The 26,976-nt window shown below is 41.3% G+C and overlaps 1 protein-coding gene across 8 annotated transcripts in view; it reads left to right on the top strand.

Moving 5' to 3' along the window:
* The first annotated feature begins 1,587 nt into the window (after positions 1-1,587).
* The window catches only part of LOC135701450 (liprin-beta homolog), a 167,536-nt gene continuing 142,147 nt past the window's right edge, over positions 1,588-26,976 (top strand). For 3 of the 8 annotated variants that reach the window (XM_065222251.1, XM_065222248.1, XM_065222247.1), the window contains exon 1: positions 1,591-1,699. The gene's annotated coding sequence lies outside the window, so the exon portion shown is untranslated. Of the gene's footprint in view, positions 1,700-26,976 lie in introns of all 8 variants that reach the window. The other 5 variants (XM_065222254.1, XM_065222252.1, XM_065222250.1 and 2 more) reach the window with 5 other exon arrangements.

The following is a 26,976-nucleotide window of genomic DNA, read 5'->3' as shown; positions in this document are numbered from 1 at the left end:
CAAGGCATCATTCACAAGCAAACAAAAGTCAGTTCAATGACTTCTCGACTCTGTCGGTACCGCTGTGGCACACTGAGGCACACTTAGAAAAAAGTTGGCGCAAAATAAGACCACCCCTTGTCTAGCTACAAAATCTCAATAATTTTGGCAAGCAAAATTCGAACAAAATTTCAGTCCACTCTAGGAGGTCTACTAATTGCTTTCTAAAGTAATTTTCAACCTCATTCTATCAACTTGGACTAGAGTCCATCAAAAAATTTACGCGTAGCTTAGATGCATTTTAAAATTCTGAGACTTTTAATTATATTTCAAATGTCGGCCTTACAGAATCACCTAAATTATAGAGTGGAATTTGCAAATTGTATGCAATATTGACACCTAATAAATGCTCAAAATTCTGTAATTTGATTTTGCGTTCTCAATGGGATGAAGGGAGGTTTCTTATCCGTTTTTTTGCGTTTAAAATAGAATGCCGTAACTTTTTTTTTTATAAATGCTAAATTGCTGAAATTCTATGTAACTATTTATATGAATTCCGGTGAAATATGTTGGACACCCGGGAAAACCCGGAAAAAACCCAGGAATTTAATTTCCTAAATTCAGTGGAACCCCTTTTTTCTTGATTTGTTTACCGTCGATCTTGTTTGCCTCAGAGACTGAAGACCTTATTAGAGATTTTTATAGATTTTTCTCCTTTAGTTTACTTAAATCTTTGGTTTTTTTTAGTTAGGCCTATCTCCGATTCTGCACATTAAAGTTTCATTTTTATACCTGTGATCTTGACATTCTTACCTAGGAAATGAGTACGTAAGGGGGTTAACTTATGGTTTGAGAATTTTAATGGTAATGGTTATGGTTGTCAGTATGGTCCATGGATGGTTTTGTATTGTCGATCAACTTTATGTGGAATTTATCGCGAATTGGTAATCATTAATTTACAGGCAAACAATTCACGATATATTCCACATAAAGCTGATCGACAATACAAAACCATCCATGGACCTTACTGATAACCATAACCATTACGATTAAAATTCTCAAACCATAAGTAACAAGGTTCTCGTATAGTGTGTGGAGAAAGCAACTATTTTGAATGGTAATGGTTCTCAACAACCCATTATTTGTAAGGTTCACTTCCAAAAAACCATAATAAATAAGGTCAAAACTGTAAAACACACAAACGTTCTTGTAAAGTTCCATAACCATTGCAGTTAAAGTTGAGCAGGGATTATAAACAATTATTAACCATTTTCGGTACGGTCAAGCAATGGTTCGCGTTTATGCAGGTTTCTTCCAGAGTTTCTTCCAACTACCTTCGAAAATTTCCCATGATTTATTCTGTAAGATTCCTTCCATATTTTAAACGAACAGAACATTATTGAGCACCCCTAGCAGACTTTCGCTCTCCTCAATTCTCGATCCTCTCCGTGTATAGGAACACATTTCCAAGGCTGATATCCTCTCTCTCGCTACCTTCTCCGTGCGCCACCCGGAACGTGATCGTGTTTCACGCGCACCACTCTGGCTGGCTGACTGCTCAACTCAAACCTGAATCCGCCGCCTTTTTTCAGTAGTGGTAAAACTACCGCCGAAAACGAACCGCGAATTGTCGCCCCGTCGCCGATTGATGTCATTCGCGACGTCATCATCAGACAGCAGACGGTATTGAGGAGGATTTGCTTTTCTTATCGCTCAAGTGGTAATAGATTCGAATTCGATCTGTTTGTTTGCGTTTTGTGTGTGTGGAATCAGTGTAGAACCACCCCCTTCCCCCTGAAAATCGATAGGTTGTGAATTTCGTGCACCGGGCGTTCTTCGGCAGCTGGCGTGCAATTTGCCGAATCAGTGAAATTAATTGGATTCGTTTCGCAATTCGCAATCGATCGGAAAAATGTGAATGGAAATTTTAGTGCGATTGAAAACCGGCGCGGAGAAATGCAGTGAAAAATTGCTGGGAAATGATGAGGAAAAATCACAACCAGGAATTTTCCAACCACCACCATCGGCTTCCAATCAATCAAGTTTCTGTTTGTGTGGAAAAATGTTCCTCAAAGGGTGCATTTAGTGCTGATCGGGAGCCGTGGTTCCGATTTCACGATTCAATCGATTATTTACAACTTTAATCCCTCTGGGACGACGACGACGATGACAACAGCCAGCAGCGGTGGCTGTAATTCAATTAAACCCCATTTCGATCCGAAGCAGCGGAGGGAGCTCGGTAAAAGTCTAACATCCCGCTCTGTGAAATAGTGGCTCAGTGTCGATTTTTAATTGGAAGAAACGGCATTTAGATTGATCGCCGTCGTTGCTGTCGTCGTCGTGGGAGCCAAACCAAATTTGGGTCCAAACTCCGTCTGCGTGGTAGTTTAGAAGTTTCGATGGGGCTCAGTGTTATTCAAAGAGGATTTGGTTGTGACAGAGAGTGTGAAAAGTGTGCACGAATGGGAAAGTGTGTGATCTAGGGGACGAGACGAACCTCCGAAACGCCGGTGCCACACGATGGAAAGTTAATCAATATGGGGCAGTTTAATTAAAGTCGTGACTAGCCGCGAAGAAAAGCTAAGATTAACAGAAGGTGCCGTCGTGTGAAGTTTCACCGAATGGAGGGTTTAGTGCCAAATTGGTGTTCAGTTGGAACGATCTTCATTGTGATGAAAATTGCTGTTGAACTGAGATGGATCATTTTAGGACATTATTTATTAGGCAATGCAGGGGAGAAAACAAATGCCCAACGATGTAGATTTATTTAGATATCAAGAAAAAAAGTAAGAGGTTGTATCCAAAACACGAACGTAGATTTGACGTAGGTTTACGAAACGTAGTTTTGATGTCACTGCAAAATTATAGTATATATTAAATTGATTTCTTAACTCGTTATGAGTGAAAAAGTTCGATAGGTTGAAATTCGGAAGCAATTTGAGAGTTCTGTTTGTGAGGTGCTCTGTCGATGTACAAGCCAATCCTGGACGGTATGTCTTGGATACAAGCTCTTACTATTTAGTTAACTCTTTTATCAGTCATTTGTTGTCCTGAAAAAGATCGATGGGTTGGAAATTTGTCCTCGATGTTCTTGGAGATGATAGCAGTGCGGAAATGAAATATGTATTAGGGAAAACACATCAATCTCAGAATCTGAGCCTACCGGATGGTACCTACGTTTATGCTTTTTGATACAAAATTAAAGCCCCTTGTGTTAAGAGAATTCCGCAAGATTTTTTTTTTTGCATAATTCTATTTATAGGAGGGGCTTAAAATTTGCATCAAAAGGTATAAAAATAGGTACGGTCTGGCATGCTCAGTGCTTTGTATCAATATTCGGCGACTGATTTTTGGGAAACCACTTTTCCCATCACGAAAACGCCTCGTTTTCTGTTGTCAAAATTATGCATTTTCGTGCACAAAACGCACGGAACTTTTGGTTTGATGCGGCTGACGAGCTGTATGTTGTTTGGAACGATAGCTAGCTGCTTGCGGGGAGCCTTTCGTTGTGTACTGGAGAACACCACTCACCATACACGGAACAGCAAATGAACAGCGTTCAGTGATACCGGATGGAATTCAAGTTTGAAATCTGTGTTAGGGAAACCAACCTGTGTCCAAAAAATACTCTTTATAAAATTTATGATGGTCCTGAAAAGGACCGTTTTGTCGTGATGGTTGAGTAATGCTGAGCTATTAGGGTGTTCATTACGGATGAGGCTGGCGAGCTGTATGTTGTTTGGAACGAGGGTGACACGCTTGGCACAGCGACTTATGAGAAGCGGTGAGGCTTCTTCCTCCTTCTTCGGTTAATGGACGCTAATGTGGGCTGCAGCTCGCTACTTGCGGGCAGCCTTTCGTTGTGTACAATGTTCAACGCTACGCGCCGGAAGCACTGCTGGTGCTGCGGCTGCTGCTGAAGACCTAACATACACCACCACACACGGTGATTGAATAAGCACCATTCAGGGAGACAAGATCGAATTCGATTTTGAAATCTGTGTTACGGAATGCGCTGTTTGCAGGCAATCGGTGATAACAGTTGAACATTTGTGTAATTTTCAGTAGTGACCTACTGAAAATTAATTAAGTGTTCAATTTAGCAGATTCTTAGCATAATTTTTAATCGATTGGCTTGTTTAGAATTAAAATCCATTCTCTATTGACAGACTTATATGTGGTCAAAACCTGACCACTTTTTGTAATGCGGTCCATTTTGGTTTTTTGAAATCGTACCCCCAATACGTTGTCGAAAGACGTAATCCTACGTCAAAAAAACGTTATAATTTAGTGCGATCTTTCCTGCGCTTTTTCCAAAGGCTTTGATCTAATTTCCGTCATACTATGCACAACCCGCAATTAACCTGTATTCCAGCATCCCCTTCTTCACCAATCCGAAGAATTCATTTGTCGCTCTTAAAGTAGCTTTATGTTCTTTGAAGCACATCCAAAGATAATGATTTTGATAGCTTTCTATACCAACCAATGCATCAATTTGTATATTGGGAAGTCGAGAAAACAATTCGAATGATATTCTAGAGCAGCGTTTCTCAATCTATAGGTTACGACCCACCGCTGGATCACGTGCTGCCTTCAGATGGATGGCAGATATAGGGAAATCTAATCTAATACAAATGCAGCCAATACGAGAAAGCATCCTGGAAAATGATTAGGTTAGATAACGCCTAATCATTTTTCTAGTCAACATTGATGTTTGCAGCATATCTGAGATATGACACAAACATCAAAACGGCCAGGCCTACTGCGTTGCATTTGCCGCAAAGATGATTCTGTGAAATGATTCGATTTAGAATAAATATATTTAAACAGCGATGCACATCGTAAATCTACAGGGGTGGAAGGATGCGTGGACATACCGTACCGAACGCTTCGAATTATGTAAGAGTGAATTTAACAATCATATGTGAAGGACCTCACCAAATGCCTTCAATGTTCCCAAAATTCCTAATTTATAGATAAAAATGGAATGATCTCACCAAAACTGGTCATCAACTTTTCCGGACTCCTCTGTTCCACGAGCCATTCCAGTAGCCTTTTAGCTGATGTCTGTTGTCCTCCGCCAAACGCTTCGTCTTCATCACACAGCTCGCTCGCGGATCCTCGTTCTCTTATGTTTGCATTTTACCGCGTTTGCCTATCAGCACTAACTGTAGTTCAATCACCTTTTCTCATTTGAACCAAAAAATCACTTCGCGGCTTGCAAAACGACGATGGAATTTGTGACGATGTTTTTCACAGATCACACTTTTCACATTCGTACACTTTCGATATCAATTTCGGTCGAAAACACTTCATTTTTTGCAAAACTAGTTGCTAGCGAACCAACATCAACAGCCTTGGTGGAGGTCCGTTATTCTAGTGTCCAAAGGATGATCGAGGATCAGCTGGAAAATCGTCACCAGATATAACTTGGAAAACCATGACGATCGCTCTACAATTTTCTTATACTTCTTATAAACTCCTAAATGATTAATTATGAACTTCCGTATTACGAAATATCCATAAATTATTTATAAACATTTAATTATTTAACTTAAATATTGTTATTTAACGATGATTTTGATGTTCCACCAGAATTTTATTCCGACTTTACCAGAATTTTTTGACCATTTTACTCAATTGTCGGATGTTTCTTCTTCGGTTTTCCTTTAAAAAATTCTTCAGCCATGCAGAAATGTTTGGCGTTTTAAAATCATTTACGAACCGTTTTTGCCGTTTTTGAAATTGATAGGTCAATTGATTTGGCGTTTTCAGAGCTGTTATTTCATTTATTCAGAAGATTTCAAGGCAATTTTTACATATTCAAGCCAGATTGTAAGATTATCACAAGAGTTGCCAGGCTTATGAGTTTGGCGATTTCAAAGCTAAGTTTGGCAATTTTAACGTTTGATAATTATAGACTAATTTAGTGAATGTGAGGCCATTTTTAAAGAAAGTTTGCATTTTTTAGGTTGTTTTGACGAATTTAATATTATTTTTGACCGGGTTTAAACTCGCCCCCGGTGACGAATCTGTCAATAGAACTACACGCCGAAAGTGTGGCATCTGAACTCTGAGAACCGGGCTCCCGGGAGGCAATGAAAACCAACACCGAACAATGGAACTGAAGCTGCGTCGTAGAGTTTGGAGGTTAGATTCTAAGTCAACCGAGTCACTCAAGGCAAACACAGCCAAAACACGATATATCATTAAATGATAATTTTATGAACACTTGAAACCAAATATTTATATTGCTGACGAAAAATACGCAGCAAAAGCAAAACACGTCAGCTTTCAAGCGCGGCCTACTGCGAACTCTCATTTTTGCGGTTTAGTGCATTGTGCATTATGCGCTTCGGCTATCCTCAAAACTGGGGCCACATTGCGCATCTCGAAACGAAAGGCTTTTACTGAGACCCTGGTAGTTAATGGTGCCTAAAAAATTAGTGACTTTAGTGACCAAATTGTTTATAAAAGTGACTGAAAAGTGCATTAGGGTGGATCAAAAAGTGACCGAAATAGAGGCGAAACATGAGTAATTCTTTGATTTATTTGTAGCAGTTTGGAATTTTGAGCTGGCATTTATCCTTAGATTATTTTTTGATACTGTAAAAATGGACTCGAATGAGTAATAATCGTGCCAAATTTCCATTCAAGTCATTTTTATGTGACGTTGGTCCATAAACCCCATAGACAGTTGGGTAAGGGGCTGTTCATAAACTACATAGACAGTTTAGGGGGGGGGGGGGGTGGCAATTATACACGGCCCATACAAATTTTAATTTTTTTTGTATGGAAAATTGTCTACGCAGGGGGGGAGGGATCAATAATCCAAAAAAAACTGTGTACGTAGTTTATGAACAGCCCCTAAGGGGTTTGGTGGGTGTCTTTGGTTCAGTACAAGGGTCTTAATCGTCTCAAAAGTTATCTACGTATTAAATTAAAACTAAGTTGAATAATATACAATTTGGGGGCGACGCTGGCGTAGTGGTTAGCATCCATACCTCTCACGCCAAAGTCACAAGTTCAAATCTCAGCTCCGGATAAGTCACGAATGACGCAAGAGCGTTAAAGTGACTATCCCGATAAGTCATTCCCGGAAGTAAGAAGTTTTTACATAAATCACCGACTGGGTTCAAATCCTAGTCCGGTCTAAGAATTTTTCGGATTGGGAAATTCGTCGACTTCCCTGGGCATATCGCATGATTGTACTTGCCACACAATTATACTAATGCAAAAATGGTACTCGATGCCAAAGCTCTCAATTAACGCTCCAAAGACGATGCCTTCGGTAAAATGTGTAACGGCAAATTGGCAATGATTGAAAAATCATTACTTAGCTATTTGTCGCTAGATTTTAAACCTATTGATACCGAATAAACCTTTAAAGTCTATTGAAACTATAGCGCCAATTGATTTGAAATTCGTCAGTAAATTGCTGAGCTATGATTTTCAAACATTGCAAGTTTGCCGTTACACATTTTACCGGAGGCATCGTATTCGGAGTGTTAATAACTGTGAAGTTGGGTGCACGCAATAAGCTTCAAATGCGAAGAAGAAGAAGAAGAAGAAGAAGATCTGGTTTCCTGAGAAATAGCACAGAAAATAATTTGCTTTACGTTCTGACAAAAGTCGACTTCCGGTAAATGTTGGAAGAAGCTTCTGCGGAAAGTTTAATGATATAATTAGAAGATACTTGTGCAAGAAGTAAATAGACAATTGCAGAAGGCAGAATATTATCCGGGAAAAATCTAATAAACTTCCCACAGAAGACAGGAGATAATTCTAGCGGAAGGCATAAGCTTTTTCTGGAAGAAGTCGGAATAAACTACCGGCGAATGTTGAAACAAACTTCAGACAGTTTTCGTGAAAATAATTCCAAGGATGTTTGGAAACAACTTCCGGGAACAGTCGGAAGACACTTCCAAATGAGACCAGAGACACTATTTTTGGCGTAGAACTACGTCTTCCGGGAACGGTGCCAATTCAGAGAAATGCAACGGAAATTGGTTAGACTTTAATTGATAATAATTTAATTCCAAAATCAATGGATTTTGATGATTTGTATGTCGATCGATTCACCAGTGCTATAGTATTTGTGTGGTATGTCACACATTATAATTGTCAAATATTTAAATAGTTAACAATGAAGAAATATGGAAATATTCAAATTTCACATACATTTTCTTCCACCGCAAGGTACTAAACCTCTAACACAGCCATCAGAAAGTTGATCCCTAACGACAGAAGCCGAAGCCGCACAATCATTCAACGTTGCACGTTGGACGGTTCGACCTCGAACTTTTTTCCTTGATTTGTTTTCCGTGCCGAGCACCAATGCTACCGACACCAGGGAGGCAGCTCCCACATCCGGACCCTACCTATCGACCCATCAACCCATGAACCGGAGACTTCGGACTCGTTCGCTGTAGTGTGGACATGGTAGCATTGCTAGCAGCTCAATACATACACCTCACACTAATGAAAAACAACCAGACGCAGACGCAAATCGGTCCAGGGAAATGAGATCCGCCGCCATGGTCCATGGGTTATCTTTGCCAAACACGTACCTAAAATTTCGTCGAACATCCAGCTCATCGGAGTAACTGTGATCCGTCGAAATCAGAAAAGTTTGAACATTGCAATCAGTAGGACTTGGTCAATTTATCAGTCACCCATAAAAAAATAGTGAAAAAACGGCGTTTTTCAAGGCCAACAATAAATCTTTGCATAAGAACTCTAGTTTGTTGTAAATTAAACTGAACCGTTCTCATAAATTGCAAAACATGTGCGCGATTTTTTTCCCTTGATTTGTTTTCCGTCGATCTGGTTTTCCGTGCTGAGCACCAATGTTACCGACGCCAGGGAGGTAGCTTCCACACCTGGACCCTACCTATCGACCCATCAACTCATGAACCGGGGACCAACGGCTTTACCTCCATTCCGAAGGAAGGCGTGATCAGAGATGTTATGCCTCAGAACATCCCGGTGGCACCGACTGGGATGGAACCCAGGCCTGCTGGGGTGAGAGGTTATCACGCTTACCACTACACCACCGCGCTTATAGTGCGCGATTAGCTTGTATCGTTTTGATGCATTCGGCAAGCAAGGAATAAACTTTGTGCGTCAAAGATATCGATAAACAATTTTGACAGAATTTCCTCCTACCAGAACGTGCTCCGGCCGGAATCCAATTTGTATTCGTATGAGCGCACGTCCGGTTTTGTCTGAATGCTCCTAAAAAACGCAGCATTACAGCGCACCTCACTGCGAGTTACCATGTAATTACACTCAACGGTTCTTCGGGGAAATATTGTTGGGGTTATTTGGGGTATTTTTTTGGGAACTGATTAATCCCACAGCATTCATGGCGTTTTTTTGACTATAATGGGGTGCGAATCAAAAAAAAATTTTTTTTACGAATTAGTGTCAAGTTAAATTATAACATGGTTATTTATTAATGAAATTCAATTTGCACATTGCACCCCGCACTGGTGTGGTGCAGAAATTCACAATCGAAACCTTCGAGCTGGTACTGAAACTAGCACCGATTGCCGGAGGTGCAGAGGGGTTCATCGAAAATTAAGAAAGCACGTGGGTTCACGTGGTGGATATTTACGGATTTGGCCAACGCTCTGTCGGAGAACAGTGTAACGGTGTCTCCCTTCCGAATTCACTACCGAACCGGGAACCCGTAGGGTCTAGAGAGCATGATCTAATTTCTTGAATGCGGTATGCTGAGCAAAGCCATCTACGCTACAAGCGATGCGGTGCAAACTTCAATCTGCACAAAAGCGAAATTATTCATACTACCATTCTACACACTTAGCACACACAAAAAGTTGACCGCACGCAACTTGTGACCTAACGTTTGAACTCTACAAGCTAACGGAAAGGAACGAGAAATGCATTAAATTCTTTTTATTTTTTTCATTAAGACTTCTCACATTTTAAACTTTACAAACCACGAGAAACACACTTAAGTACTAACTACTCACACTACCGCCTCTCCACGGTTTAAGTCAAAGTGAACGAGTAGAAGTTCCAGAAACCCTCAGATCATTCCCACTAAAGACTTATCATAATCTAGCCCCCTTTAATACTCATTCCCTTGGTAAACATGTTAAGATCACAGGTATAAAAATGAAACAACAACAAGCAGAATCGGAACCTACCTAATCAATAACCCAAGAATTAAGAAAAGTAAAGAAAGAAAATCTAAACAACTTATAAATCAATAAAAATTTCAAAAGGCTTGGTAGCCGTCATAATGAAGTAATGAATTTTGGAGTTGTTATATTTATTTGGCCTAACAACATCTGTATTCAAAATTGATGGGTCACGAGCTTTTCCAATTTCTCAAAGTAGGTTGCAGTGGATACAAGTTTGAGAATCACTGTTCTAGAGAATATCGGGAATCGAACCCAGTACCTCCGGCTTGGTAATATATTCCACTTGTCTATCTGAGGCCTTTGCTTCACTTTATATTGGTACAAAGATCTATTACAACTTTTTTTCTCAGGGAAAAACGACTTGACTTAAATATCAACAATTATTTAGTTAACGAAGGCCTTTAGATTACTCAAAACGTTTGAATCCATAAAACGTGAATTCAAATCTTATATAAATTAAAAAGAAATACCAAAATAATCCACCCAACATTCAAAATTTGCATCAATCTTGCGTCAACCGACAGTAGAAAACTGAATATTTCACCACTTAACAGCAAAACGATAACCCAATTAGCATAAAATCCACCGAGCGAAACATTGACTCGACGAAATGCATTCTAAAATCTCGTTCACAGAACTCGTGTCTAGCCATCGTTACAAATCCTCCCGAACCGCTCCTTCTCACCATTCGATACCTTTGGATACCTTCTTAGCCCCCACTCGGCAAAAGAAGGGAGTCGTCATAATTAAAAATTCATGTAACGTTCGGAATTAATTTCTTCAATCGGCTTCAGCCGGAAGCCAACCGTAAACAACCCAACCAAGCGACGGCTGCCTGGCTGGGAGGGGGGGTAGGGGGATGATGAATCTATTAGTATGTGTTGAGAATTCGGGGCCGGTTTGTTGGATGTTGGAAATTCGTAACGTAAACAACATACAATCGCCGGTAGGCTTGCGTCGATCGCCGATTTCTGCTAGGACCATTATTTAGGTCAAGAAAACGTCCGTACGGTTTTCATTTTATTCCCACTAGATTGAAGTCAAGCGTGGGAGGGGGGGGAGGCTTGAAATTCAGCTAATTACTAGCAGACTAGTAAGAGTAAATAGGTAAATACGGACGATTGCGATGGAATCCGAATTGACTGGCGTCGAGCATGCGGCGCACACGAGTGGTTTTATCTTAAAGCGAACAGTATTTTTCACCTGCTTTGCAGTTTTACGGTGTGAATATTATTGTCTTCAATGCGCCATTTTTCCGAGGATGATAAGATAGCATAATAGTCATAATTGAGCGTGGCCTTGCGTGGGCGTGTTGATCAGGGTGCGGAAGCACGTGAATTTTGAGCATGCGATAAGCGCTCGCGCGCTAACTACTCTTTGTTTGTTGGAGATAGTAAGTAAGATAGTTTCATTTGAGTAATGACAATGTGCAAATTAAACGCGGAGAAGCCGGAATGAATCAACTTGAAAGGAATCCGTTAGAAATTTGTTTGTTTTTTTTTTTTGGAATAAGTCAAACATCGCTATGTTTCACTGAATTAGCAAAATCGCACGGTGAAGGTGTTGACCGACAACCGGTTGCCGATATTTAAAAGTCGTTTGCCTTGAAATTTACAATCGAACGTGGAGTAACAGAGGTGTGTTTGTTGATATTAAATGTTCGTTGAACAGATCCTGCTATGCCAATTAACCATTTCAATGAACTCATCAACGCAAGATGATGATGACGATGATTGAGACTACCACTTATGTAGCAAGGCGTCTGCACATAGCAATGGACAATCCAATCAGGATGACTTGATCAAGTGCCACTGGCAAATCATATTCATGAAGGGTGAAAAACGGAGGGGTGGACCCGTAAGCAGAAACCTGCTTGCGAAACCCACCGAGAACAGAAGAAGAATCTCCTTCCAGCAAACAAGATCATATACTTCGCTATGGAACGAGTCCTTATCCTAAAGGATGCCCCATGAAAGTGGAGAAGAGCCCGCCCTTTATCCACGAAATGTTATCAACAGTTGAACCCTCCCTTCCCTTTTGTTTGATTTATCCTGGTTCGACATCCATCAGGATTTCACCTGCATCACAATGTTACGCCAATTCACTCGGTTCGTGGTTGCTTGTCTCCAATTTCTTGACCGTCCCACACTTCCAAAATCCTGCTCCACTTGGTCTAACCACCTTGCTCGCTGTGCTCCTCTTCGTCTTGTACCGGCCGGATTCGAGGCAAACGCCATTTTTGCGGGATTGTTGTCCGGCATTCTTAAAACGTGTCCCGCCCATCGTACCCGTCCAGCTTACCAACTTTCTGGATACAGTGTTCGCCATAGATTTGCTCCAGCTCGTGGTTCATCCTTCGCCTCCACACACCGTTCTCACATACCCCGCCAATGATGGTCCTAAGCACTCGTCGTTCGAAAACACCCAGTGCTTGCAGGGCCTCCTCGAACATCGTCCACGTCTCGTGTCCGTAGAGAACTACCGGTCTTATCAGCGTCTGTTACATTTAGTACGGAGGTGAAGTTTACCCGACCTCAGGGTCTTGTGGAGTCCGTAATAAGCACGACTTCCGGCAATAATACGCCGACGAATTTCTCTGCTGCAGTTGTTATCCGCCGTCACCAATGATTCGAGGTACACAAATTCATCCACCTTCTCGAACTCATCCCCGGCGATTGTCACGCTTCTGCCTATGCGAGCCCTATCCCACTCGGTTCCTCCAGCTAACAGATACTTTGTCTTCGACGTATTCACCTTTAAGGTGATACTCTAAGGAAGCCTTAGCGTGAAACTTCAAAGGCACAAATGTTAGCTTCCACAAAACATACACATTTGAAATTGCTACTCTCTGTTTGTAGTAGTACAGCAAACGAGGAGTAACAATTTCAAATTTGTATGCTTTGTGGAAGCTGACATTTGTGCCTTTAAAGTTTCACGCTAAGGCTTCCTTAGAGTATCACCTTAATCCAACCTTCTCTGCTTCACGTTTCAGGATGGTGTACTGCTCCGCCATGGCCTGAAACGTTCTTCCGATAATGTCCACGTCGTCAGCGAAGCAGATGAACTACTTATTGAAGATCGTGCCCCCCCCCCCTTCTAGAGCAATGTTGAACAGGAGGCAGGAAAGACCATCGCATTGTCGATGTCCTTTGCGAGTTTCAAACAAGTCCGATAACGCACCCGATATCTTCACGCAGCACTGTACACCATCCATCGTAGCCCTGATCAGGCTGGTCAGTTTCCCGGGAAAACCGTTCTCGTCCATAATCTTCCATAGCTCTTCACTGTCAATAGTACCATAAGCGGCCTTGAAATCGATGAATAGGTGGCGCGTAGGGACTTGATATTCACGAAACTTTTGGAGGATCTGTCGCAACGTAAGTAAATCCTTACTTGGTCCTTTGTCGGTCACCCGTCCACAAAACCGGCTTGATAACTTCCTACAAATCTGCTTGCTAGCGGCGATAAACGGCGAAAGACGATCTGGGAAAGCACTTTGTAGGACGCGTTAAGAATAGTGATCGCTCGATAGTTCTCACATTCTAGTTTGTCGCCTTTTTTATATACTGGGCAGATTACTTCTTCTTTCCACTCCTATACTGGGCAGATTACTTCTTCTTTCCACAGATCCTAGCTATCAGTCGGTGCAGACAAGTGGCCAACTTATCCGGGCCCATTTTGATAAGTTCCGCTCCGATACCATCTTTCCCAGCTGCTTTGTTGTTCTTAAGCTGTCGGATAGCATCCTTAACTTCACCTATCGAGGGAGCTGGCATCCGCTGTATCGACGAAGGCATTCATCCTGCCGCCTTGGACCTCCGCCTCTGCGCCGTACAGATGTTCATCGTAGTGCTGTTTCCACCTTTCGATCACCTCACGTTCGTCCGGATACCCCCTTCCTTATCCCGACACATTTCGGCTCGCGACACAAAGCCTTGGCGGGACGCGTTGAGTTTCTTGTAGAACTTGCGCGTTTCTTGAGAACGATACAGCCGCTCCATTTCTTCGCACTCCAGCTCTTCCAGGCGGCGCTTCTTATCCCGGAAAAGATGGGTTTGCTGTTTTCGCTTCTGTTTATATCGCTGCGTTCTTCTCGTCCAACACCGTCTGACACTCTTCGTAGAACCAATCGTTCCTCCGATTCCGCTCCACGAACCCAACGGCGCCTTCAGCAGTTCTGTTAATGGCTGCTTTCACGTTGCTCCAGCAGTCCTCAAGAGGGGCTTCAGTGAGCTCTCCCTCATCAGGCAACGCTGCGTCGAGGCATTGCACGTACTCAGTTGCGACTTCGGGCAGCTTCAGTCGCTCCAGATTGTACCGTGAGGGGCGTCGGTACCGAATGTTGTTGGCAATGGAAAGTTTTTGGCGCACCTTCACCATTAGAAGGTAGTGGCGATATTTGCGCCGTGATAGGCCCTGACGTCGATAATGTCCGAGAAGTGCCTTCCGTCGATCAAAACGTGGTCGATTTACGATTCTGTCTACTGCAGTGATGTCCAGGTGTACCGATATGGGAGGCTATGTTGGAAGTAGGTACTACGTATGGCCATGTTCTTAGAGGCGGCGAAATCGATGAGTCTAAGGCCGTTGGCGTTCGTTACCTGGTGAGCGCTGAACTTTCCTATAACCGGTCTGAATTCCTCCTCCTGGCCGACCTAAGCGTTAAGATCTCCGATGACGATTTTGACGTCATGGCTTATGCCCGTTCCAGCTGCGCGTAAAAAGCGTCTTTATCGTCATCGTCACTTGCTAAGTGAGGGCTGTGCACGTTGATTATGCTGACATTGAAGAAACGGCCTTTGATCCTCATCCGATGAAAGCTGTATCCAGCTCATGTGTATTGCCGCAGCTCTGGTAGATGGTATAACCATCCCTATACGTATGTACCGACGATCCCTTCCAGCAAACCTCCTGCAGCGCTACGATGTCGAACTTGCGGACCCTCAATAAATCGAAAAGAATGCGGGTACTTCCCAAGAAATTGAGAGACTTGCAGTTCCATGTTTTGAGTTTCTAATCGTTAGTCCGTTTCCGTTGCTTGGGTCTATGCCGATTGTTCCGGTCCGTATGCTTCCTGTACTTTTGTTTTTTTACGGCTGGCTTGTAGGGCCTGCACCAACCCCCATTGTCTCGCCGGGGGGCCATCGTGCACAGCACTGTTAAGCGTTCCACGCTGGCACCAGGACGTTGATCAGCCGCTCCTAACATGGCGAACAGACGCCGTTTTGAGCCGCACCTCGGTGAGCAGACGCTCGAAGACTGCACTCTCCGAAGAGAGGAGTCCCCCCTTCCCTGTCAGCATACGACCAAGGTCCCACCGGGGTTGGCTACCCGATCTTCCCTATGGTTACTCGTACCCCAGCCGGCACCGCGGGAAGGTAGGGATAGGAGTTTCTGAACAAGAGGCTAAGGACCGCTAGTGGGGTCTATTTTATACCTGGAGATACGCGAAGTATCAATGGTACGCATTGTCCAGTCGTTTAGCAGCCCTTCCCTTTTGTATATGTATTAAAATATGTATGGGAAATGGCTCTTATGTTGGCCTATGGATCTAAGATTGGACCCATCGCTAAAAATCGGCAATTTATCAATTTTGTCTAGATGAATGCGTCATTGGTTTGTCGATTGCTGAATTTATGTATGGGCCTATATAATTTATGTATTACATCCATTTCCTCTAGTAATAAGTTATATACAATGATTCATCACTTATGCGAGTCGATTGAAATCTGCCGTAAATGTCTGTCAATAATACTTACATTTCGATGAAGATGGTATCAAGCTGAACATTGCATTAGGTCCTAAGTAACATTGATCGAATCTGTTCGTCGACTTTCCAATTCGTTAATAACTTGAATACATAACCGTTTCTTGTTGTGTTTGTCGTATTACATGCTAGATAAAAGCTTCTTCTATCGAGCTCCCAACAAACATTGAATGCTGATTAAGGGCTTATTCAAGCAAAATTATGCTTCTCTAGGTAAAAATTGACTTATTCAGGGGATAAAAAAAAAGACCAAGAAGAGTTTCTGTCAATGTTGCTTAGGAGCTAATCCAATGTTCAGCTTGATATTTCGTCTACGGAATTAGTTGCCTACGAGTACTCCCAGATGGACAAGTGCTCCTCATGTATCACTTGCGCAAACATATTCGTGGACGGTAGTGGTTCTTCGTGAGAAGCTCCGGTCTACCTGCGACATCACCAAAGCTCCAATACTCCGTTGGGCAGTTTGCCAGGAACGATCATACAGCAGCAGAACATTTGCGCGTAGGGAGACTGTAGCAGACGGTACAATCGGGTGATTCCGTCGCCAGCACACAACGATTTTAGCAGACAGGTTCTTCCGCCGCATCCGCTTTCGGTGCACATCCAGTTCACGGCGCAGTACAGTCAGTTTGGTTTGCTTAGGTGGGTTCAGATGGCCAACACCAGTGCTGATAAAAATCATTTCTTCTACACTCAACTTAGCTGAATATGAAGACAACCTTAACAGACCAACTCCGTAAAGATCAGAATTTTCCAGGACGTTCAGAGAACTTTTTTAAAGTTAAGAGATTTTTCGAAGGAGTCAAAAGCTGTGAGGAAAATCATTGAACCTCTCGTAAATTTCTCTGGTATTACGTGAACTTTCTGATATTCGCCAAAGTTCTCTTAAGGTCTTTGATGTTTTATGATTTCTACTGCGTGTATTTGTTTACTTGTTATGTTTGCATCAACAGACTGGAAATAGTCCCAATGATGTGTTGTAAACAAAAAGTACAGATTAAACAGGCTACATGTACTACAGTTACAAACGAAAATAACAAGGAAAGCATTGTCAAGTTACTAAAAATGTATAAGTCTAAAATTTCACACTTCTGGGCGTCAAGTACCTTCGGTCAGCAAAAAAGGCAGAGAATCTTTGGCGAAGCATATTCCGTGTCAAGTGGAAATCGAACATCGACGCTACTCGGTTGAACACTCGCTGCAAGCCGTAAATAGCGCTCCCTAAGCTATAATTAATTCGAAGAAGTGGAAGACTCAGCATAAGACTGTTGCGTAGTGATCGAGGTTGTACATTAATGTTCACTTGTTGCAGAATTGCTTCGCAGTCGATTCTTCCTTGCAGAGATACGGCGACGATTAAGGCTCTGAAAACATCTCTACGGATACGTAAGGGCTCGACATTGATCAATTGACAGCGATTATCGTAGCTTGGAAGACGAAGTGGGTATCTCCATGGTAGCTTAGGGTGCGCGAAGCGAAGAAAACGTCGTTGCACAAATTCAATTCGCTCAGTGCCATTATTGTAGTTCGGGCTCCAGACTGCAGAGTAGTATTTCAAACGTAGATCGCACGAGAGAGCAATAGAGCGATTTCAAGCAGTAAATGTCTGTGAAGTTCTTGGTAATCTTGAAGACAAAGTCAAGCGTTCTGGACGCTTTGTCGCCGACATACGATATATGGTGTGAGTATGTCAGCTTTGAGTCTAGAAAAACGCCTAAGTCTTTCACGCAATGCACCCGTTCGATAGTCGTGCCTAGTAGTTTGTAGTTGAAAATAATCGGTCGTTTCTTGCGTGAGAAAGTAATGATTGTACACTTAGCGGGGTTGACCACCAGTCGCTTTTGACTACACCAGTCAGCAAAGATGTCAATCTGATTTTGCAGAGAACGACATTCGGCGAGTGAGCGGATGCGCAGAAAAAACTGTCAGATCGTCTGCAAACGATAATCGTGGCCCTGTGGCAACATAGTGAACGTCGCCGAAGTAAAGGAGAAATACCAATGGTCCCAGATGGCTACCCTGAGGTATACCGGACTTTGCGCAGAAACTAGCTGAGCGATAAGTACCCAAAGTTACTGTCAGTTGGCGCTCCGTATGGTATGAACGAAACCATCTCAAAAGATTTCCACCGATCCCTAGCCTATCAAGCTTAGCGATCGCAATTTCGTGGTTCAGCTTATCGAAGGCTGCCGTAAGATCCGTTGTGGTCCGAGCAATCAAACTGTCTGTGATGTCAGACGTTAGGCACCGCAGGTTCGTAGTTGTGGAGCGCCCAGTTATGAATCCTTGTTGATCTATACTTAGATATTCCTTGCAATGCGCATTTAGGGACTGTATGACAACTAATTCAAAATGTTTTGATACAGCACTCGGCGATTACCATATTTCCCCGGTTCCCTACCCCCTGTTTTGGGGTTTCTCTTAGCTCAGATGGCGCAGAATTATCTGAGACGTGATATGAATTATTGGGCAGTTCAAGAACTTCAGAATAATGCCTGATCATTCTAACATCTTGAAAATATCCAGAGACTCTCATTAAGATCTTTGTAATCCTGAAGGTCTTTGGTGCAACCTGGTGTCATCAGAGAAAATCTGGAAGATGTAATTTGAATTACTGGACAGTTCTAGATCATAAGTATTGGAAAAAAATTCAGAGGATTTCCTTAAGATTGTTGATATCCTTAAGGTCGTTGAAACAATTTCTGAGCAACCTGGTGTCAGGAAAGATATATATGAGAATCATGACTTGAATTGTTGGACAGTTCTAGATTTTCGAAAAAATACCTGGACTTCCTTGAGATCTTTGATATCCTGAAGGTCTTTGGAATAATTTCTGAGCAACCTGGTATCATGAGAGAACATTTCAGAGACGTAATTTGATTGTTTTTGCACAGTCCAGGATCTTCAGAATAAAACCTGATCATTCTGAAGTCTTTGGAAAATATCCAAAGGACTTCCTTAAGATCTTTGATAGCCTGATTGTTATTGTAATAATATTGGAGCATTACGGTATAATGAAAAAAACCTAAAAGACATGATTTGAATTGATAAACAGCTATAGATCTTCAGAATAATACCTGATCATCCTGAAGTCTCGAACAAAATTCCAGATATCTTCCTTAATATCTTTGATACCCTGAAAGACTTTGTAATATTATCTTACCAACCAGGTAATATGAAAGAATATCTGATATACATTATTTGAATGGTTGAAGAATTCAAGATCTTTAGAATAAAACTTGATCATCCTGAAGTCTTGGAATCAGTGCTGATAAAAATCCTTTCTTCTACACTCAATTTAGCTGAAAATGAAGAAAACCTTAACAGATAGACCAACTACCTGCATGAATTTGAATTTTGATATAAACAAATTCCCTTGATCTAGGCAACCTCTGAGTATCAAAAATAACATTTGTTTTTCTTCATTCGTGGCTGGATTCTCATTATCGCCTCTGTTGTTGTAAATATTGATATTCGTCTTCATCTTGGTCGGGATGATATTGAGGATCAAATGCAAAATGATTATTTTCATTTTAAGCAAATATAGCGCTGAAGAACGTGGTTTTTAGACATAAGTCGACGGCAAATTATTGCCTCAAGCTGAACTGATGATAATATCGATGATTAAGGCAGTGTGGTCGACAGTATTCAAAATAATCATTTTGCCCAAAATTTCGTTGATTATTTTGCTTTTGAGGATCACTTCTGATTTTGACAATTTTGGGTTTGATAATCAAGCACTGGTGAATATCAACAAACGCGTATTCGTTGATGTATAATAAACTCATTTGTTCATTTCGCTCGTTTCGTAACTACGAAGATGTTCAAAACAAACGCAATTCATCGACACTGGGTTGAAGCGATACTCCTTGCATGTTATGGTAAATGATAAAAACAGACACTGCTTGGAATAATATGCAGAGGACTTCCTCAAGACCTTTGATCACGCACGAGCAGAACTTTCCTACGTTGTGTATTAACTGATGAAAATAAACAATGGTGCAGGCATACGAACTAGTACATTTTATTGCTAGTTGATAGGGATTCAATACAACACAGAAGATGGTACCTTGACTCCACTACCAGCAGCACCTGTTTGTTGTTGTTCACACATAAAGACTGACTAAAAGTAAATTGGTACGCCCCTCGCACGCCGCTAGCACGCCTCTAGTGTTGGGAATTGAAATTTTTTGACAGTGGTTTGTTTACACTTCTATAGAGAACAACTGGTGCAAGTTTGATCAAAGTAGTCGATCGCGTTCAGAAATAACGTCAAATGGAACTCGAAAGCAGAAAAAGTATTGTGCACAAACACTTGTAAAATCCGGAGCGGCCCGGTTCCTAGCTGGCGAAAGTGCTGAACCCGGCTGAACCTTCAAGGAAACCCTGAATGTGGAAAGGAATCAGCGGACCTACGAGATAACTGGAACCAGGGATAGTCAGCTGCGCAGAAATGGAATAAATTCGGAAGCCAACCCCGGTCTTTCGATCCGGGATGTGGCCAGAAGGTGCAACGCCAACTTTCAAATGGTTCGGAACATCCTTGTCAGGGAAAGATACAAGTCGTTCAAAGCCAGTAATCATCCGAACCGACACATGTAGCAGACTTTCGTGGCCAAACAGCGTGCAAGGCTCTTGTACGACCGTGTTTTGACGAAACACAAGGACTGCACTATGATCGATGACGAAACATACGTCAAACTCGATTTTAAGCAACTTCCCGGTCATGATTGGCAGGCGATTTGCAGTTGTGGCCTGGAAACAAAATCATCCGTCACCAGGCATGGAAAATCATTTGCATTCATTTCGTACTTTCATTTACATTCATTTGCTCCTAACTTTGTTCATGAACAGAATTCCGCAAAATAATGTGCTGATTTTTTGTAGGTTTTGTTATCAGCTACAACTTTTGTTAACAACTTAAATCCGTATCTCTTATGCATGACGAACCAAAGCAAACAGAATCCACTACTGTTTTTCAGTGAATGTATTTTACATTCACTGAAAAACAGTAACGAGTTTTGCCCGCTCTAATTCGTGATACATAAGAGATACAGATCTGAGTTATGGGCAAAAGTTGTAGCTAATAACAAAACCTGCTAAAGCTCTATACATCATTTTACGGAATGCTGCTGATGAAAAAAGTGAGAGGCAAATGAATGTAAATGAATGCATGAAATGAATGTAAATGATTTTCCATGCCTGTCCGTCACAGCCTCGACGATGACATCCCATGTATCGAAGAATGCCTGAAAAAGCGTGCATTACCGTTCATCCGCAAGCATAGGGGCAAAGTCATCTGTTGGCCCGATTTGGCCTGCTGCCACTACTCCAAGAAGTGGTATGCTGCCAACAAGATCGATGTTGTCCCCAATCAAATGAATCCTCCGAATTTGCCCGGAATTTCGACGAATCGAAAAATGCTGGGCAATTTCAAAGCAGCGACTTCGACGAAGTGGCGGGGCAGTCAAGGACATCCAGCAAATGCAGGAAAAAATGGAAGAAATGCGCTGATTCCGTGTCCGAATCCACTGTGAGGGCGCTGATGGGCTCCATAAGTAATCATATAAATAGAGATTCGCGGAAGCAGCCATCTTGAGCCAATCGAGCAGTGAGAACTGTCAAAATGTTAGCCAAACGAGCATTCTGATTCGAAAATATCCAGAGGATTTCTTATCGAGTTGAAAAGTATTGTAATCGGGGTGCAATAAATTCAAACAAATCGTTTAAAAATAAAATTAAAACATACTATAGAAGTAAAATGCGTATGACATATGAGAGTTTTATGCAAAGTTAAAAAATATATTATAAATTGTGAATGGATAATTTTTATACATTTTTAGTTCGGTTAATATTGCTGATTGCATCTGCAACTGGACAGTCCCAAAAATTCAAAAAGTGTGATAAAAGTGCACGATTCCGTCAAATCGTTTTGGTGTGTCTTTGGCGCACTCATTTCTTGTATTATAAGGAATGAGTTCACCGAAGACAACAAGACAATTAGAAGAAAACTCGCACTTTTATCACCCTTTTTAATAAGTGAAAACGTGCTTATTTGTCCAGTTTGGTGTAAAGTGCGCAATAAAACTGTTACCAATATTTCTATTGTTTCCGGCAATATATTTTATTATTTAGCTAAACACAATTGCGTGTGCTTGAAGTGGTAATGTAAGAAGCATTAAATTTTATCTAGATATTACCAAATAATTATCATTGTAACATACACTACACAAACGCATAGAATCCACTAGGGAAATATCCGACGGTAGTCTGACATTTTTTGTGAAGCTCAGCGTTTTCCACATTCGTTGCAGTTTCACGACCGCAGTTAGGGCAAAACTTGGCGAAAGTAGTTAACCAGTTCACTGAGAATTCAAACAAACTCATAGCGTAGACAACGATAAAGTCACGCACAAAGCTGGAATATTTTGCTCCACGGCAAGTGTTAGCAGCTTTTGTAAACAAAACATATCACGTTGCCAAATCGTCTGATAATCCATCAAGAGGAAGGTTCGAGGTTTCGTTTGAACTGGTGAAATGTAACCATCTAATGCTGTGACTTTGAAGTTTTAATAAAATTACTGCAAAGCAACCATAAATGGACTATTTAAATTTATTGAATTACGAACTACATGTCTTTTTGTGTGAACTAATTTACTTTTAGTCAGCCTTTAGTTGACGTTTCAACAAACAATCTTTGATATCCTGAAAGTCGTTGGTATTATTTCTAAGCAACCCGGTATCACGATTAAAAATATCAGTACCGTGCTTGAAGCATATTTAATTGAAGGTATACAGTTGGAGTTACAGTTGGGGCGTAATATTCTGGAGGAAGAATCATAGTAATTTATGTGTTAAACAAAATAATAAATTCGTTTTTTTTTCAATAGTTTATTTGATAAGGCTTAACCGAATTAACTTTACAAAGCCGAGGATTCTTGGTCACTATACAATACATCTTAAAACTATAGTCAAAAGGTACAACACAATAAACACTTTATCTTCCGCTATTCAAAAAGCCTCCTCCATCAGAACTGGAGCCGCTTCCAGTGGTTTCATTGTATGGCAGATTCGCCAACGGGGGTCAGAGCGCTTTCATTGCAGCAATGGACGCAAAACGTGGTCAACACTCACACACTCATCACGAAACGTTGCTTTCCAAAGTCGACGACGTATCGACTGAAAGCACTGCTGATGAAGAACAATGAGGAGGACCACACAATGGTTGCTGCCGAGAAAACAGACGATCGCGTGGCACACATCGAGAGTGGCCAGATTTTGTCGACAGCCGAGTGAACACTCTTTTTGACACTAATGTAACCAATTGATTGCTCGCTCCCATACCAAGGGGTGCTATGATGGTGATTTTTTGCGAATGTAATCGCTCTTTTTAAGAATAGTTCCAGCGCCTCAAAATCGATAAAATTATGTATTTCGGATATATTTTCCAGGGTTGCTTCCACTCACTTGCTTTAAAAATAAAATGTTTTTCTTTTAATTATGCCTTTATTGGATGTTATACTTGAACGAAGAGGTTTAAAAGTATGTACTTTACTTATAAATTCTGTCAATTTCATTTTCAGAGCGTTGCAATCAGCGATTTTATGATTTGTGAGCGCTTACGAATCGTAATTGTGATGCTCTGAAAGCAAAATTTATAAGTTTCATTTGTCAAAAACATACATTACAACCTCTTCTTGTAACTTACAAGTCCTAATTATCATCCAATGATTTCATAGTTTTTTATAGGAAATGGGTGAAAGCAACCAATTTGAAATGCATACAACAGATATGCAATAACCTCAATATCCCTAAAGAATCCATTTGTAGATTTCCTCGTAAATTTCAAGAAACTTCATTAAATGACGTTTAGAATCGAGATACGAAAAAAATCTATCGAAATTCTGCAAAAATCTGGAGTACTACAATCATTCCAATCTATTGAATAAAGAGCCAGCTTACATTTAAATCGTCTGGCCTAATCCTCTATCTACGAAACAATATTGCCCCTTCCCTCTATTTCTAAACCTGGCTACGCCCTCGACTCGATGGCATTAGCGGCTGAACATGTTTTCCTTCCACTCACCCACCTACATGATTCGGATCAGTGCACTTCCCTCCGGCACAACAACAGCTCGAATTGTCGTAAGAAAAATAATCAACTGTTCACCTAGGCCTAGAAACTCTGCGGTTGATTTGTGTAGTGCAAATTTAATCGTCTGACAAGGTGCGGTTTGCACGATGACGCACCAGCTGCACCAGCTGAAACGATCGTCCTGTTTACCTTCTAAATTGCGGTCGGTAGCCAAGTTTTTGTTTGTAATAAAATTAATAACACGCTACTCCCCGCAAGCCAATAATGAAGCCGGGGATCGACAGAGAGCATGAGACAGGAATGTGCAGAGCATCTTTTTCGCGAAAATCCAAAGTTTCACAAACAAAGCAAAGTTCTCTTCAGTTTTAATATGCTACATAACAGGCACCTTTAAATTGGAGCGACGTCTCTGACATTCCAAGCTCTCCATCCAGAGCCATGGGAGCACGTGGGCATTAGACTGATGCAAAATTTTAAATGTTCGCTCCTCAGTGCTCAAACTGTTCTAAATTGGGTCCCGATTAGCCTCCTAACATTTGAACTCATTTAGTAAGAAACTGACTTGACACAAACCATTTGAAGTTTATATGGAAATTACAACGGGGAAACCAAATGTTTTGTTTATATATGACTGACAATTCACCATCTCACTAAGCTTTGAAAAATGATAGATGTGCTTGTAGGAAATTTCTCAGCTACAACTTTGTTCAAGACCACTTTTCGATAAAGTGACAGGAGCAAACGGTATTGATCATTTAAGCCACTGATGCCTTATGATTATGCTCAATCAGCTGTTCAGCAGGCAATATTGGTGTTTCTGGCGCGTAGAATAGAGCACACAAATCAAGGCTACTATGTAACACTGCAGAATATAGTGTTGCCCTCTAAACTGCTCGTTGATCATGTCATAAGATTATCAGTCTCTTAAGCAATTGATAACTTTTTAAAACGTCAAGGCCGGGGCAAAGTTGTAGCTGAAAAAAATTCCCATAAGAATAGTTATAGAACTTTTTTTCAGAGCAATTGGAAAAAGATTATTGATTTTCCCAAATGGTCATTTATGGCTCTAATCGTGAAAATAGGGGTGTTCAGATGCTCGAAATTTTCATACCTGGATTTTCCAGTATATAATATTCCAAAAACTATTATTTGTCGGCTTCCGCCCACCTTCCAACCTATAAATCTATTTATCTCCGTAAATATGGTTCTAGTCGAGAAAAGACAAACGAGTCTAAATTTTGGGAGACACAATTTGGAACCGTTTAATCCCTGTGGAGCGAAATTTTGCATCAGTCTAGTGGGCATCACGACATGACAATGTCAACCCGAGAAAAACAAATACGAAAAACCGGGCAGAAGCATTTCTCCGGACGAATGATGCTGCCTTTATCGGCAACTTTGGGCGAGTCATGGAAAAAGCAAATCCATGTTGCACTATCATACAATAGTCAACGTTTCCTACCGGAGTGGGGCGGACAGAATCCAAATTGGAAGTTGACATACCAGCGGAAAATGGGTTAAGTGTTCCTTTTGGAAAGACACTGTCACTTTCGAAATCAATTGCCAGAATAGAAAAAAAAGTACACCGTGTGCAATTGTGTCCAAAGGTGCTTCCACCGTGGTAAATGCTGAACTTTGACAAGTTTGCGTCCGAAATTCATGCTTAATTGATCTTCATTTTGAAATCCATTTTGCATTTTGCATTCAGTTACTATCGCCAAGGGCATGCTTGTCATACACAGTTTTGCTCACGAACTGCTCATTTGCAAATAACTTTGCACAGAGTTGACGAATCATAGTTCTGTTCGAAGCAGTCGATAGAATAGAGTTTAAACTTCTTATAGATACGTAATAAAAAGGATATTTTTATACTAGTAATAAACTGTATTTGATTTTGCGTTGCAAAAATGAAGTGAGAAAGGCTTGCTGCACATCTCGGACATTAAATGTAAAAAATCATTGGTGCTGATTCAAATGATAAGATTTACCTACTCTTTGCATGTCTACAGTAAACTATGATCCTAATCTATCAATTACTTTAAATAACACTAAATTTCAACAACGGAGTGAAAAGTTATTAACAAGTGAGCTGTTGGTGTGTACAACTGTGCATGCCAAGCATGGCCAAGGAAATGCGAAATTCTCTGTCGGTGTACTTGAGTCCAAAAAAAAAACAGCATCATCAAAGTTAACATTGAGGAAATTTATCGCTGCGCAGTCTTTCTCCCAAGGAGACTGATTAACACAAATCTCCCTTCTAAACTTCATTAGCAATTTTGGCCGGATCGTGTTGCGTTCCGTTTGGTGGAGGCGGTTGTGAAGCCGCCAAACGGAACACTCGAAGCACATGGAAGATTAGTCTTCTTAACTGATTTGTTTCACTTCGTTTCACCCCGCCCCGGCCATCATCGGTCGGATGGTTGAAAATCACCCTCGGCGAGGAGTGTGTTTTGGACACTTGGAGAGCGACTTGGTAGGTACCTACCATTCGTGTCATGAAGGAAACGGAAGGGAGGTGGGAAAGAACACCGCTAGAACGCTATTTCGTCCGGCAGCTTGTCTTGTGCGATGGAATTTAAAGAGACATGTTTTTCGCACAACCGAAAATGGGAACTTGTTTCTGTGTGGCTTTGATCAGCGGGTGGATTCCGAATTTATGGGATTTATGTTTTCAAGTGATACACCGACAAATGATTTGAGTAATACATGGAATCCAAGCTGCTGGGTGTGGAAATATGTGCTTTATTTTACACTTGTACCTAGAAGATATTGCGTATGATTTTTTTTAAAGCGTTTATTTTTCCAGGCTCATTTTTCGTAGCTTTGCGGAGCCGATATTCATCGTTTGGGTTACAAAATTACTTAAAACTAACGTTAGTAAAGCGGGGGCCGATTACTTGCAAATAGTAACAAACGGATGGCAGGGTAGGGATTGAGAACACAAGTTTTTTTTTTTCGAGCAA

This window comes from Ochlerotatus camptorhynchus, unplaced genomic scaffold, assembly GCF_037179485.1.
Source record: "Ochlerotatus camptorhynchus isolate MF236.1 unplaced genomic scaffold, CSIRO-AGI_Acam_v1.1 ptg000162l, whole genome shotgun sequence".
NCBI lineage: Eukaryota > Metazoa > Arthropoda > Insecta > Diptera > Culicidae > Ochlerotatus > Ochlerotatus camptorhynchus.
This window is presented reverse-complemented; position numbering and strand designations above follow the sequence as displayed.